Raw genomic sequence first — 13,661 nt, forward strand, 5'->3', positions numbered from 1 at the left:
AATCTTTCGAGTAATTTCATATTATTAGTACTAACCGTTTAAAATATTTCAAATATCTAATTTTAGTGTGTTAACGTTGGTCGAGTTTCATATAAAATTAAGAGCGATATCATCTACATACTTTTCTTAGCTTTTACCCATATTTTATTAATTTCTGTTTTGATTACCTTCAATTCATCTACGCCTGCGTTTATTGTATCGGACTATCTCGGACTAAACTAGTTTCAAGAACTAAGCTGGACTGGCTTAGACTAGAATAAGCTGGGCTAACTTAATGAAGCATTTGGTGTAATGTCGAACTAAAAAAAGAAAAATAATTAACAACTATAATATTATATTATGTAATACACATTTAATAATATTTTATTATTAAATTAACAATATTACATTGTTAGCTTTTTTTTTTTTTTTTTTTTTTTTTGCATAAAGGCTTTGTTTGGCAGTTCGGATTGTACTGATTATTTCTGTCAGATATGATAGATAGCTACCGGATAATACTGACTAAGTTAGTCGGGCTTTTGACGTAGTATCGAACTAATGATCGTATTATTTATATTGTGTTTGGTTGGTATTGACCAAATAAGAAAAGGAAAGAAAAAAAAAAATGACAAATCTTTGTTTGTTTGTTTGTTTGTAGGGGTCGGAGATGCAGCGGCGAAGAGGGAGGGACCGACAACAAATTATATGTTGGCTTCTCCGTTCTATGCAGATTTTGTGGTTGATGGAGAGGAATCGGGTGTTTTGTCCGTAAGTGCAGGACCTTCGAATATGAGTCTGCCTTATGCAATTGATGGGATTTTGAATGGGATTGAGATCATAAGGTTGAACTCAATGGGGAGTCTTGGCGGCAAGCACTGTGGCAGGTGGGTTGTAAGGAACTAGCCGAAAGGAAATGTTGGTGCGGCGGTTCCTTTGATTGCTGCCGCCTGTTTACTGCTGAGTATTTCATTAGTCATGCGTATCAGGATGAGCGGGAACTGGACTAATAATCCACTCCTTTTGGAAGGGTTTATTAAGAAGGTGTATACTTGACTACCTTATCCAACTGGTTAAATTAATCCGGCAACTATTTAATACGAGAAGACACCAAATGGTCGGGTCCGTAGTATTAGTCCTATCTGATTGCTTATACGACATGTCAAACAAGGCCGAAGTGTCTAGAACACTCATCCTATCTCTAGACTCTCTCCAGAGAGTTCTTCAATTCCGTCCCCCATTCACATTTGCTCCATTTTTTTCCTGCAAAACATTCTCCAAAACCATTTTTCCTGCAAGCATCCCCAAAGCTACTCTCTCCTCCCTCTCCGTCTCTCAATTTCTCTTCGTCCCAAAACTACTCTATCCCCTTCTATGTTCATTTCTCTCTAGAATTTTCAAGAATAAGGAAGAACTTTTCTATTGGGATTGTTGTTGTTATTGTTTTGTATTTTTTATTTCGAATTTTGGTGTTGAGATTTAGGCAGTGATGGGGTTGGGTTGCATATCTCGGTATGGGTTGGCAAACGAAGTTGCCCGGAAGCATGCTTGCAGACTTGCACCGTTCATAAGACTTGCATGTGGGAGATGGGATTAGCAGTCCCAAGGTTTTTGGGGGGCTTAGCTAAGACCGGCTAGCCCTACTTTAGTCGAGACGAGTGAGAGTTGGTCTCATTAAATCTAGGCCTTCCAGGGAACAAACACGGGACAAGTCTGGTCTAGTGAACTCTAGTGAGGGATAACAAACAACCCCACGACGTTTATTCCTTGTCCCATGTGGAGAATTTCATACTCTAACATCCCCACTCCCACGTGGAGAATTTCAAATCTAACACGTGAATAACACAAGACGTGGAGCATGTGATATGTAGACATTAAGTTTCATACTTAGACCAATTTGGTTGTGATACCATGAAAAAAATTAAGATTCTATTATCAAAATAATTCGTTGTATCAAAAGTAATCTAACTACTTATATGCTGATAAAGTTCAATTTTTTTCAGCAAAAGATTTATATGCGCAATAAGGAGTGTTAAGTTTAATACTTAACTCTACAGGTGCCATTTAAAGTATACTCCACAATTTGAAATGATATATAACAAAGCGTACACTCCACAATTTGAGAAGGCATTTTTTTTAATCATGATGTGATACGCATGACTTACATGTTTTAAATGTATTATTATAATTATTAAAAAATATTGTTTATATGACGAAAATATCCCAGTATTATTTTGGATTGCTTTTTGAATTTTTTTGTTTGGAGGCATATTTGTCCTAAATTTTTTAGTGAAGCCGTGACTCCAAAAGGAGCCTATTGGCTTTATATATAAAGATTGTGTCTGGTATTGTGATCTCAAATGCGATAGTTAATTAATAACCTAGTCTTACATATGAAATGGCTTTTACCCTAAACGACAAGACTATTGTCAAACATTATTTTACACTAGGACTAATATATGCGCAACTTCCATTGGCTCTTAACTTCTTATTTAAGTTTGTGGAGGGGATGATCTGCAATGGACGGAGGATCTGGTGACTGGTTGATTTTTGGATTGGCAGTGATTACCACAGTGGATGGTGGGGTTGTTCATTTTTGTTTGGGCTTCACTATTGTTGGGCTTTTTTTTTGTGTTTTCTTTGTTTTTAAGCCCGTTCTTTGTTTGTTTTTTGGAATAAATTGGACCTTTGTTTTGTTTGTAAGATGTGTATGTTTTAATAAAAATTCCTCATTGGCGATCATTTTGGATCCCACTTACCAAAAAAATAAATAAAGTTTTCGTTGAAAAGAAAAAAAAAAAAATACACCCCAGATCTCTATCTCCTTTTGGCAACTCATCGTTATGGAACTCCCTGGAAACTGCATTTCAATATTTTGTTTTTTAGCAGCAGAGATGTATGTACGTTTAAATATTCATGGATAAAAACTTTTTATTTGGTGTTGGATTTTATACAAAAAAAAAAAAAAAAAAGACTTCATAATATTACAAGTGAAACCTCTAATTGTACATTGTTTTGTCATACGTAGATATGAGATTCCATCCTCTGATAATTTTGGTAAAACATTACAGTTAGTTTTATGTACTTAAATAATTTAAAGTATTTTTTAAAATTTATTATTATTAAGTGAAGGAGAGGGTTTGAAACTATTACAATAATTTAAGAGTTTTGAACCCGGGATGCAGGAGTGGAAACCGAATACGTCATCCACTAGGATATTGGACAACATGTTAGTAATAGACGGTTAAGTTGGGACATTAACAATATATTGGTGGTGGACTTGCATGAGTGATGTGAAATATTCTAACATTCAAATTAAAACCCTATGATTGTAGTATATGAAAGTAAGGATCGTTTTAAGCCGGTGATTAGAAGGGATGCTAATCTACTCAATTTAAACTCTAAATCACTAAACTAAACTCAATAACAAAAAACTATACTCTTATGACTCAAAACAAACTAGAATGACTCAAAACAGTACAAAACAATGATACTAACTCGAATTAGACACTAGGGATTACTTTGAATGAATTCTAACTTTAACTTGACTCAAAATACTAAAAGACACAAAATTGGGTAGATTCTAACTAAAAGACACAACCAAGTAAAGAGGGATTGGATTTTGGACGAAATTTAAAGTAAAAACAAGTAGATTAAAGACTTAAAACAAAATTAGCATGAAATTGGGGAAATTATGGGTGATTGGCTAGCTAGAGGGTTCATCTCCACACATGACACATATGCGTACAAATCGATTTCCAGTTTTTATTCCTTTAAACCATGAATGACAATGCCCCAAATTAATCGTGAGCTGCACAAATTAACTCTCAGATTTTCCTAATTTCATTGAATTGGATGGACAACGCATCGGCAACCAAATTATTCTTCAATAGTTCCCTACATGAACAACATAATAGAGATACACTAAAAAATCATTAAGTTCTTTGAAAATCATAAGCATTGACATGACATTCGTAACTATGAACTACATGATACTCATACCATGAATTTACTTAACAAGATTGTGACTAGCAACCTCCACTACTTGTAAATAAGTTTGTAACTATTAGGCGAAACTCCCTTATATTTTAGCATCAAATCCATGCATGAAAACTAAGTAGGCCTCCTTAATCAACATACAAGAATAAGTTATCAATCAAATAGATAAGTAAATTGCATTTACGATTTATGAAACAATAACTGGATGTAATCATATATATTTATGGTTTTGAATTTACCTCTAACTAAAACGAATTTAGTTCCTCATGTTCACAAAACAAAGATAATTAAATTTAAACATTGAAAACAAAGATAGAATACACCTATAAACGCTCCAACAATCCAACGTCTTGAATGGTAAGCACGGCTCTAGGTGGCTCCTCCTTCCTTCCTTGCTGCGGCATAATGGGGATTTTCTGAATTTAGGCTCTTGAGGTGTGGTGGATGGTGTGGTGATCTGATGGTAGAGGGTGGTGGTTTTTGCGGCAGAAAATATACATATATATATAGGCTTATGTGCGGCACAAAAGTAGCTTAGGAAAAGGATTTTAGTACCTCATATCCATAAGGAAAAGGTCAACTATATGGCAAAAACCAAAGAGGAAGAGAGGTGCGGCAGGCTTCTAGACATTCTAGAAAGAGTCTAGGCGCCAGATTTTTAGTAGAGGAAATAAGGCTTCTAGAAACAAGTTTTTATGTGTCCAAGTCTGAAAAGAACTCCCCATTGCAGCTGGAATTAAGGTAAGATAAGATTAGGATAGGATAAGATAAGATAAGGTTGGATAAGGTTTGGATAAGATGAGGTAATTTGGATAATGTTCCTTCTTTATAGCTGATTCCTTATCTTCCAAGTCTTTGATTTAATTCTTCCAGATGTTAAGCACATTCCTAGCCTCTCTTGAACTTCAAATTCGTCCATCCACCTTGCTTCATATGTAAGCTATCCATTCCAAGTCCAAAACTACTCTAAGATGCTCCAAATTGCACTTTCTTGCCTCTTTTGCCATTTAAACCTACAAACACACGAAAATAGCTTAAATCACTATAATAAATAGAAACTAGCTATGTAAATGCAAGAAAATAAGCTAACTAAGTCTCATAAATATACTCCTATCAAATTTCCCCACACTTAGCTTTTGCCAGTCCTTGAGCAAAACAAAGAAAACAAAACACAACCTAAACCTTCCAACAATTGCCTCAGGGATTTCCAATGAAACATGACATGTTAAAAATCACTACTACCACAGATTTTAGCTATCCCTACCCTCGGGTAAACACTTAACCACAGTCACCACTCACTTGCTCACATTTAATCAATTAAAACAACATTTTGAATGTTGTGCCTTAGAGAATCTCTCAATTCCTCACCGGATATACTCTATATTTTCACAAAGATTTCCTGACTACAGTCCCTACACTAGGTATATGTGAGAAGATTGATGTAAACATGTAGACTAAACACTCACATATGTTATAACAAAGAAGGCACTTTCTGGAATTATCAACATGTATATGATCTCATGAACGGAATGCCACTACTTAGACGCGAGAACCAGGGATACCATATGCTCGTACCAATTCTAAACTCAACATATTAAAACACATAATAATCAAGATAGAAGTCTAAGGGTTGTAACAGGGCTAAGGTATTGGCTAACAAAGAAAGGTGAGGATAAACAAAAGTTCTTAAAGTGATAGTAAGCAAAGTAATGAAATAAACATTTAGAATTCACCTTTGAATGCAGAAATCAACTCTAAACACGAAGGGAAGATTCACACATCACTTAGGGCCAGATTCAAACTTTTGGACCCTTTCTTCAACAATCAATACTTGTGAGTTCATTTTCACTTATTTCCAACTCTTTTTCCTTTTCTTTTGTCAACTTTTTCACGTTTTTTTTTTCCGTGCCCTTTTCTTTTTCTTTGGCACACTAAACGTACAACCTCATAGAATTCTAATGAAAAACCTTCCCCTACACTTGTTTTTCTGCATAATGTCGATCAAAAGGAATTCCCTCTAAGTCATGCTCCATTATTCTTTAAGAACAAGGTTATGGATAATCCTAAACTAGGCTAGGTAAAGATAATGTGGCTAACAAAGAAAATAGGCTAACTAAGGCTCAAAAGGGTTAAACCTACAATACAAATACAAGGGATAAGGCTTTTTGGCTCTGGTGGTAACTAAACAACTTAATCTTGTTATTTGTTATGCACTCAATTTTATGCTTTGAATGAAACGGGCATGAATTCTAGTATTTGGATCTATAATGATGAAAACGCATTCTAAGTAGCAACCAAGCAAAGAAATAATGAGATCATGCAACAACTTTAGAAAACAAAAACTCATAGATTAATAACTCTCCAAATAAAGTTTAGGCTCAAGTCTCTCAGGGTTGTAGCATTAGTTTGAGTTTCTTCTTTCAAGCATGTTATAAAAACTGATTTTTTTCCTTTTTGTGATTACATGTGAATTCGTAAATGATAACTACAACTAAGCATAAACCAAAAAGCATATCAAACTTCCATCCATGTTTGTAACTTTCTTTAATAGTCATGCAATTAAAAACCAAATCCTCATCATTGTGTTGGAAGGTACCCTAAGACACAAACACAAAAATGACTCTAAAAACGACTCTTTTTGGGTTTTTCAAAACATTTTTTCGAATTTTTTTCAAACTTTCGTATTTTTTCTTTCAAAACACATTAAAACACTTTAAAACACAATAAAAACACTTAAAAATAGTGAGTAACAACTTTAGAAGTGATAGGTGATAAAATCCAACGAATTTTCATGAAAAACACTTTGTTTACCCCCCCACACTTAAACCAAACATTGTCCTCAATGTTTCAAACAAAGACTCACAAACAAACAATCAAACAACACAACTAACAAACACGACAATAATGGCAAAATAGAAGCAATAAAGAGTAGAGTTTAGGAATGTTGATAGGAGCATATTCATGCGACTTAAATGGCTTGTTCTCGTGCATTTACGTTATGTTTCTCTCGTTATTTTAGTCCTTTATGCTTCTTTTGTGTGTTTTCAGGTTCTAAGGGCCTAGGGAGCAAGAAAGTGCATTTTGAGGCCATTTGGAGCATTTTTGGGCATGGATTGGATAGCTTATCCATGGAGCCAAGAGGATGGACGAATTTGAAGGCCTTGTATTCACTTTGGACATAAAACAAAGGGCCTAGCCCATTCTCTCTTATTCTCTCCCTTATAGCCATGCAAAGAACCATCCATTCCATCAAAAACAATCCATCAATTCACATGCAAAACCACCATTAACACACATGCACCCAAACAAAGCCAACCTAGCTAACCCTACATGCATTCTTTATTCACTCTTCATCATTGCATTCATTCTCCAAACACTTTCATTAATTAAAACACTTTACACATTCAAACACTAGCCAAAACCGTGAGCTCCCATTCCCTTATGCCATTTTCAGATTTCCACCCACTAACCTAGTCATCAACACATGCATTCCCTTCACATTCACCCACATGCACTCCCACTCTTTAATCATATGCACTCCCATCATAATTCCACCACCAATTCAGCCACAAAACATTATCATTGCACCACAAATCAACACATGCACTTTGCCTTTCATCATTGCACCAAAACACCCATGCCGTGACCTTCCTAGCCATTTCCAACTTTTCCCTTTACATTTCACATGCATTCCATACTGTTTTCCATCATTAATTCAGCCACCATTCACTCTTTATTTCACATGCATTCACACACACTTCACACAAACAACATTCACATGCAAACACAAACTTTAACCAACAACCAAAACAGCAAACACATGCATTTACGCAACACCAACATCATTGCCGTGACTCCCCCTTGAAATTCCAGCTTTTCTCCTTCTCTTTGCAGCCACAAGTCACATGCATTCACTCATAATCATTCATTAAACAAACAGCCATATATCTCTCCACTACTCCTATAAATACCCTTGCATTCATTCATTCAAGGATCATCTCATTTCATACACAACACATTACAAACACATTCTCCCTTCCCTAGCCGTGAGCTTCCCATCTCTCCCCTTATAATCCAAACACCATTTTTCCATTCCCCTTCCACTTCTCAACCACTCCTCTTCCATTCCACACTTCCATCCCCCAAACCAATTATCCCTAGACCTTATGCTACAATAAAGAGGAAGAGAAGAGGGCCTAAACGTTCATACAATTCAAGTTTGAGTTGTTGGAATGTTTAGGCGTTTCTTTGATTTCAATGTTTAATTTCAATTCTCTTTGTTTTGTATGAGGAACTAAACCCCCCTTTAGCTAGGGGGTGATTCGAAATATATGTTTATACTTGCAATATAATTTGATTACTTCTAATTGCGTTTCATAAGTTGTGGATTCAATTTGTTTAACCGTTTGATTGATAACTTATTTATGTATGTTTATTGAGAATGCGCGCTTAATTTTCATGCATAAATATGACGCTAGAATATAAGTGAGTTTCACCTAATAGTTACGAACTTATATTCACAAGTAGTGGAGGTTGCTTATAAACAATCGCGTTAAATGAATTCTTGGCACTAGTTTCATGCGTATTCCATAGTAACGAATGCCTCGTCAACACTTATAGTTTTCATGATGCTTAATGATCTTTGATTGTATCTTTATTGTGCTTTTCACGTAAAGGACTTTTGGAGAATGTTGTGAATTGCGTTGCGCTAACCCATCCAATTCATTAACTTAAGGAAAACTTGACGGTTAATTTAAGCGGACCTAATTGACCCAGGGCGTTGAGAATTAATGATTTGTTGAAACGCAATTGGAAATCTTTTTATTATGCAAGTGTAACATGTGTGTAGATGAACCCCTTGGCTAGCATCCATTCATTCTATTTTCATCATATTCATATTTACATTCTGCTTTAATTACAATTTGTTCATTTAGTTTAATTTCGTTCAAAACTCAATCCCCCTTTACTTTCTTATTCTTTAGTGCTTAGAATCTGTTTAGTTTATGTTTTAAAGCATTTTGAGTTTTTGGTTTGTCTTAGTGTTTTAAACTTTAGTTTTGCATTCTTTGAGTCTAGGATAGCGTTTTATATTGTTATTACGTTTTTGTGTCAGTTTCCAAGAGATTTGCAATCCCTCCTAATCCCCGGTCCAGAACGATCCCTACTTGCATACTTACTACAATTGACAAAAAGAGGGTTTAATTTGTGTGCGTATAAATCTCGCATCAAATTTTGGCGCCGTTGCCGGGGACTAGCAACTTTGCTAATCTCTTGGATTGTTTTATTTTCGTTTGTGTGTATATATTTTTAGTTTTATTTTAGACGCAAGACATGGCACTTGATAGTGCTTCTCTTTTGTCACAGCTTATGGAAGAGTACCAAACGCAAAGAGTTGGTACATTTGATCATAATCAATCAAGGAACGACGTGTTTTCCAATACTTACAATTCCGATTGGAGTGATCATTCAAACTCTATATGGTGGGAACCTCAACATATTCAACAAGAAGGATATTGGCAGCCTTATGAGGAGTTCTATTCAACGTCTATGCATCCACCACAACCTCATATTCAATATGCCCAACCAAACTCAAGTTCGTCAATAGATTATAATCAAAAGCTTAATGAATTACTTTGTTTGGTGCAGGGCTCACAAAACCAAGTCGAGGAGACTCAACAAGGAGAATATTGGCAACCATATGAGGAGTTCTATACAACGCCTATGCAGCCACCACAACCTGCCCAAAGCAATGTAAGTAATTCAAGCGATAATGATACGATTTTTCAATTACTTACTACTTTGACGCAGGAAGTCCAAACTCAAACCAAGGACGAACAAAATCAAGACAAGAAGTTGGGTAAATTGGAGGAGCAAATTGGGCAGATTATGGAGTTCATGAAACAAATTCAAGAGCAAGAAGTGGATGAGGAGCTGCTAATTGAGGAAGAGGAACACACGCAACTTATGGCAAGGGTGGAAACACCTTTGCCGCAGGCATTTATCGCTCCTACGCCATCCAATTCAGGTAAGGTTGTTCCAAAGTTAATTATTTCTAACCCCGTTCCACTGAATGTCCCTATTCCTTGCAGGATTATGCAATCCAAGGAAGAAGAGGGTGAGAAAGGCATCTTCGAATCCTTTCCAAAGAATCAAGAGCAAGATGTGACTGGGGAATGTCTAGAAAAGGATATACTTGAGGCAAACAACCCCAAAGAAATTGAATTTTATGACACAAGACAAGGACCAATACTCACATGCAATCTGGCCAAGTCCAATATCCCTGAAACTTTCCAGGGAGTGGTGTTTATTCTTAAGTTTATGTCGGAGCACACAGGTAAGCCGCCTCCCCGAATTTCAATTTTCTTTTATACTAATATGTTGTTAATGATCCAGGCACCTACTTTAGAATTTGAACCAATGCCGGTTCACTTCAAGTATCACCTTCCATTCAAGGACCAATTCCATGCCGTTTGATTTTATTTATGTAAAAAAAAAAAAAAAAAAAAAAAAAAAATCATATATTAAATAAAATACTAAACATGGAGAAAGATGGTGCTTCACAAAGGTTGTTTACGTGAAGCCCCACTACGAGGCGTCGGAGCTGAAGGCATCGGAGCAGAAGGCATCGGAGCGGAAGGCATCGGAGCGGTAGGCATAGAAGCGGGAGGCATCGGAGCTAGAGCATTCCAGGCCTCAATACTTGGCCAAGCGCTGGATGAGCCAGGAAAAATGTGCCTCTGGAAGTAAGCCGCAAGCCTTTGACGGTCACTTTGAAGGTCACTTTGCATGCGACCATTGGATTCTTGCAGCTCATCAAGCTTCCTTTTCATGCCCGATGAATAGTTGTTTGCAAGCACATGCAAACTTCTATTCTCGTACTTAAGCAGTTTGATCTCTTGCTTAAGACTTTCCACCTCTGCCATCAATGATTCCACCTGACGGGAGCGGGCAAGCAGGCGTTGGCCCATGTTGGACACAGAACTCGCACACTGAACACTAAGTGCGAGGGACTCTTGAACGGCCAACTCATCGGACCGTCCTGACAGCAGCCTACTATCTTTTGGAGTAAGGAGGTTTCTAGCTACTATTGTAGCTGTTGTGGCGTCCTGCATCACGGAGTCTTCACCTGTAAGAAGATCGTTAGAAGATAAAAAAGAAGGACGCCATACATTACCTTGACGGGGCGCAACCGGATCGCTGCTGAGACTCAAATCTAAGCTAAGGTTCGATGGGTTTGCCATTTTTCAAAAGTGTTCAAAGAGATGGGGTGGATGGAGTTAATTTTCAAAGGGCCGGAGTCGATTTTCAAAGAATGGGAAATCTTCAGAGTGTGTTTGTTGCGGTGATCGATACATCTATAAGAAGCCAAGGCGACGCGTCCACCGATTCAAAAAGCCGGAATTTCCGGCGTAATTTTGGCGACGCTTTCTCGGCTTTTCAGAAGACGTGTGCAACTTTGTCAAAAGTTCACGTGGAGGTCATCATCGCAGCTACACTTTCGCCGACAAGCGTAAATTTCGGCGACGCTTTCTCTGCTTTTCTGAAAACCCGTGCGACTTTGTCAAAAGAGCTCAGACAGAGCCGCGTACGCACTACTACGTGTCGTTCAGAAATCGAAGGGGCGTCGTGCAGAAATCGAAGAGGCGTCCGTTCAGAAATCGAAGAGATGTTTGTCGACACGGGTAAAAGAACAATACCACCACTTGATATTATCTCTATATATGTCGACCTTCGTCTTTTATGGCAAGGCAAACCTGAAGAAAATGCCCAACTCTCCCTCACCTCTGAGGGTGCACTCCCAGCAAAGCCTTTCGAAATACTCAATTCTTTCTTCTTCCCCAAAGATGATACCAGATGCCTGGAGTACAGATGACCCAGGAGGAAATGGCGGATTGAAGTGTGCTGATTCGTTCACCGCTTCTTCAAAAGCAAAGGTATCTCATATCATCAAGGTCAAAAGCAAAAGTATCTCATATCATGCTCTTTCCCTTTCTTTTTCTTTGTCCTTGTTCTTACTCGCATGGCAAAGTGAAAGAAGCAATCAGCTGGCACTTGGAGTCAGTCTTCCGATCTGGATCCGACTGCCTGGAATTTATTCCTGATTGCTTACCTAGCGTTGCTCTCGAGTAGTCATCTTCAACGGTTGATACACTTCCAGAGAAGGGACCACTCCTGCAAAGATTGAACAAAGAAACAGATAAAAGGGGAAAGCTCAGACCTCCGGGGGAGACCAAAAGAATCCTGCTGCCCAGTTCAAGAGTAGCACAAAGGAAAATCAACGATGGGAGGAAACCAGTTCAAGAATGAGCCTGTGGAATCACAAAGATCAAAGCCTCAATGCAATCACCAAGGAGAAGAGGGAATTTACACTCCATAACCAGATTTGCGTCCCTAAACTCTTCTCTTTGTTAATTACATTCTGCCATGTTTAATTAAGTGCTTTTTGTGTGTTTACTTATGCTTTGTGTGAATCTATGCTTAAAACATTGAGGACAATGTTTGATTTAAGTGTGGGGGGGTAACTAATGTTGTTAATGCAAATTCGTGGGATTTTATCACCCATAACTTCAAATGTTGTTCCTTGCTGTTTTAAGGTGTTTTTAAGTTGTTTTAGAGTGTTTTATTATGTTTTGTTTTTATAACTCCGAAAATCACATAAAAATTTGAAAAACATGTTTTGAAAAGCCTAAAAAGAGTGTTTTGAGTCGTTTTTGTGTGTTTGTGTCTTAGGGTACCTTCCAACACAATGATAAGGATTTGGTTTGTAATTGCATGACTGTTAAAAAGAGTTATAAACATGGAGAAAAGTTTGATTTACTCTTGGTATATGCTTGGTTATGGTTATAATGTATGACTTCACATGCAATCATAAAAGAAAAATTCGTTTTTGTAACATGCTTGAAGGAAGGAACTCAAACAAACGCTACAACCCTGTGAGACTCGAGCTATTACCTTCTTTGGAGAGTTATTTTCTGTGATTCTTTGTTTTCTAAAGTTGTTGCATGATCTCATTATTCCTTGCTTGGTTGCTACTTAGAATGCAATTGTATCATAATAGAACTAAATGCTAGAACTTATATCCGTTTCATTCAAAGCATGACATTGTTTGCATAACATACAATAAGATGAAGTTGTTAGTCAAGCCAAAGCCAAAAAGCCTATCCCTTTTCATATTTCTTATTTGTTGTAAGTTTTAACCCTTTTGAGCCTTTTCAGCCTATTTTCTTTGTTAACCACATCACCCCTTACCTAGCCTAGAGTAGGACTTTCCTATACCCTTGTTGTTGAAGTATAGTGAGCATGACTTAAATGAATTCCTTTTGATTAATATGTTGCAGAAAATAAGTGTGGGGGAAGGGATTTTTGTGTGTATGTATGTGCCTAAGTCTTAAAGGAGGCACGGGAAAAAGAAAAAAAAATGTGAGAAAAAGAAGAAGAAAAGAAAGAAAAAGAGTGAAAATAAGTGAGAATGGACTCACAAGTGTGATTGTTGAAGAAAGGGCCCAAAAAGTTTAAATATGGCCCTAAGTTTTGTGTGACTTCCCCTTGGGTGTTCAAAGTTGACTTCTGCGTTCTAAAGGGAATTCTAAGTGCCTAATTCAATACTTTGCTCACTATTGCTTTAAGAACCTTTGTTTTACTTTACCTTTCTTTGTTAAACCATTACCCTTAGCCCCGTTACAACC

This window comes from Pyrus communis, chromosome 3 (genome assembly GCF_041283825.1).
Source record: "Pyrus communis isolate YQ-2024b chromosome 3, ASM4128382v1, whole genome shotgun sequence".
In the NCBI taxonomy this organism is placed as follows: domain Eukaryota; kingdom Viridiplantae; phylum Streptophyta; class Magnoliopsida; order Rosales; family Rosaceae; genus Pyrus; species Pyrus communis.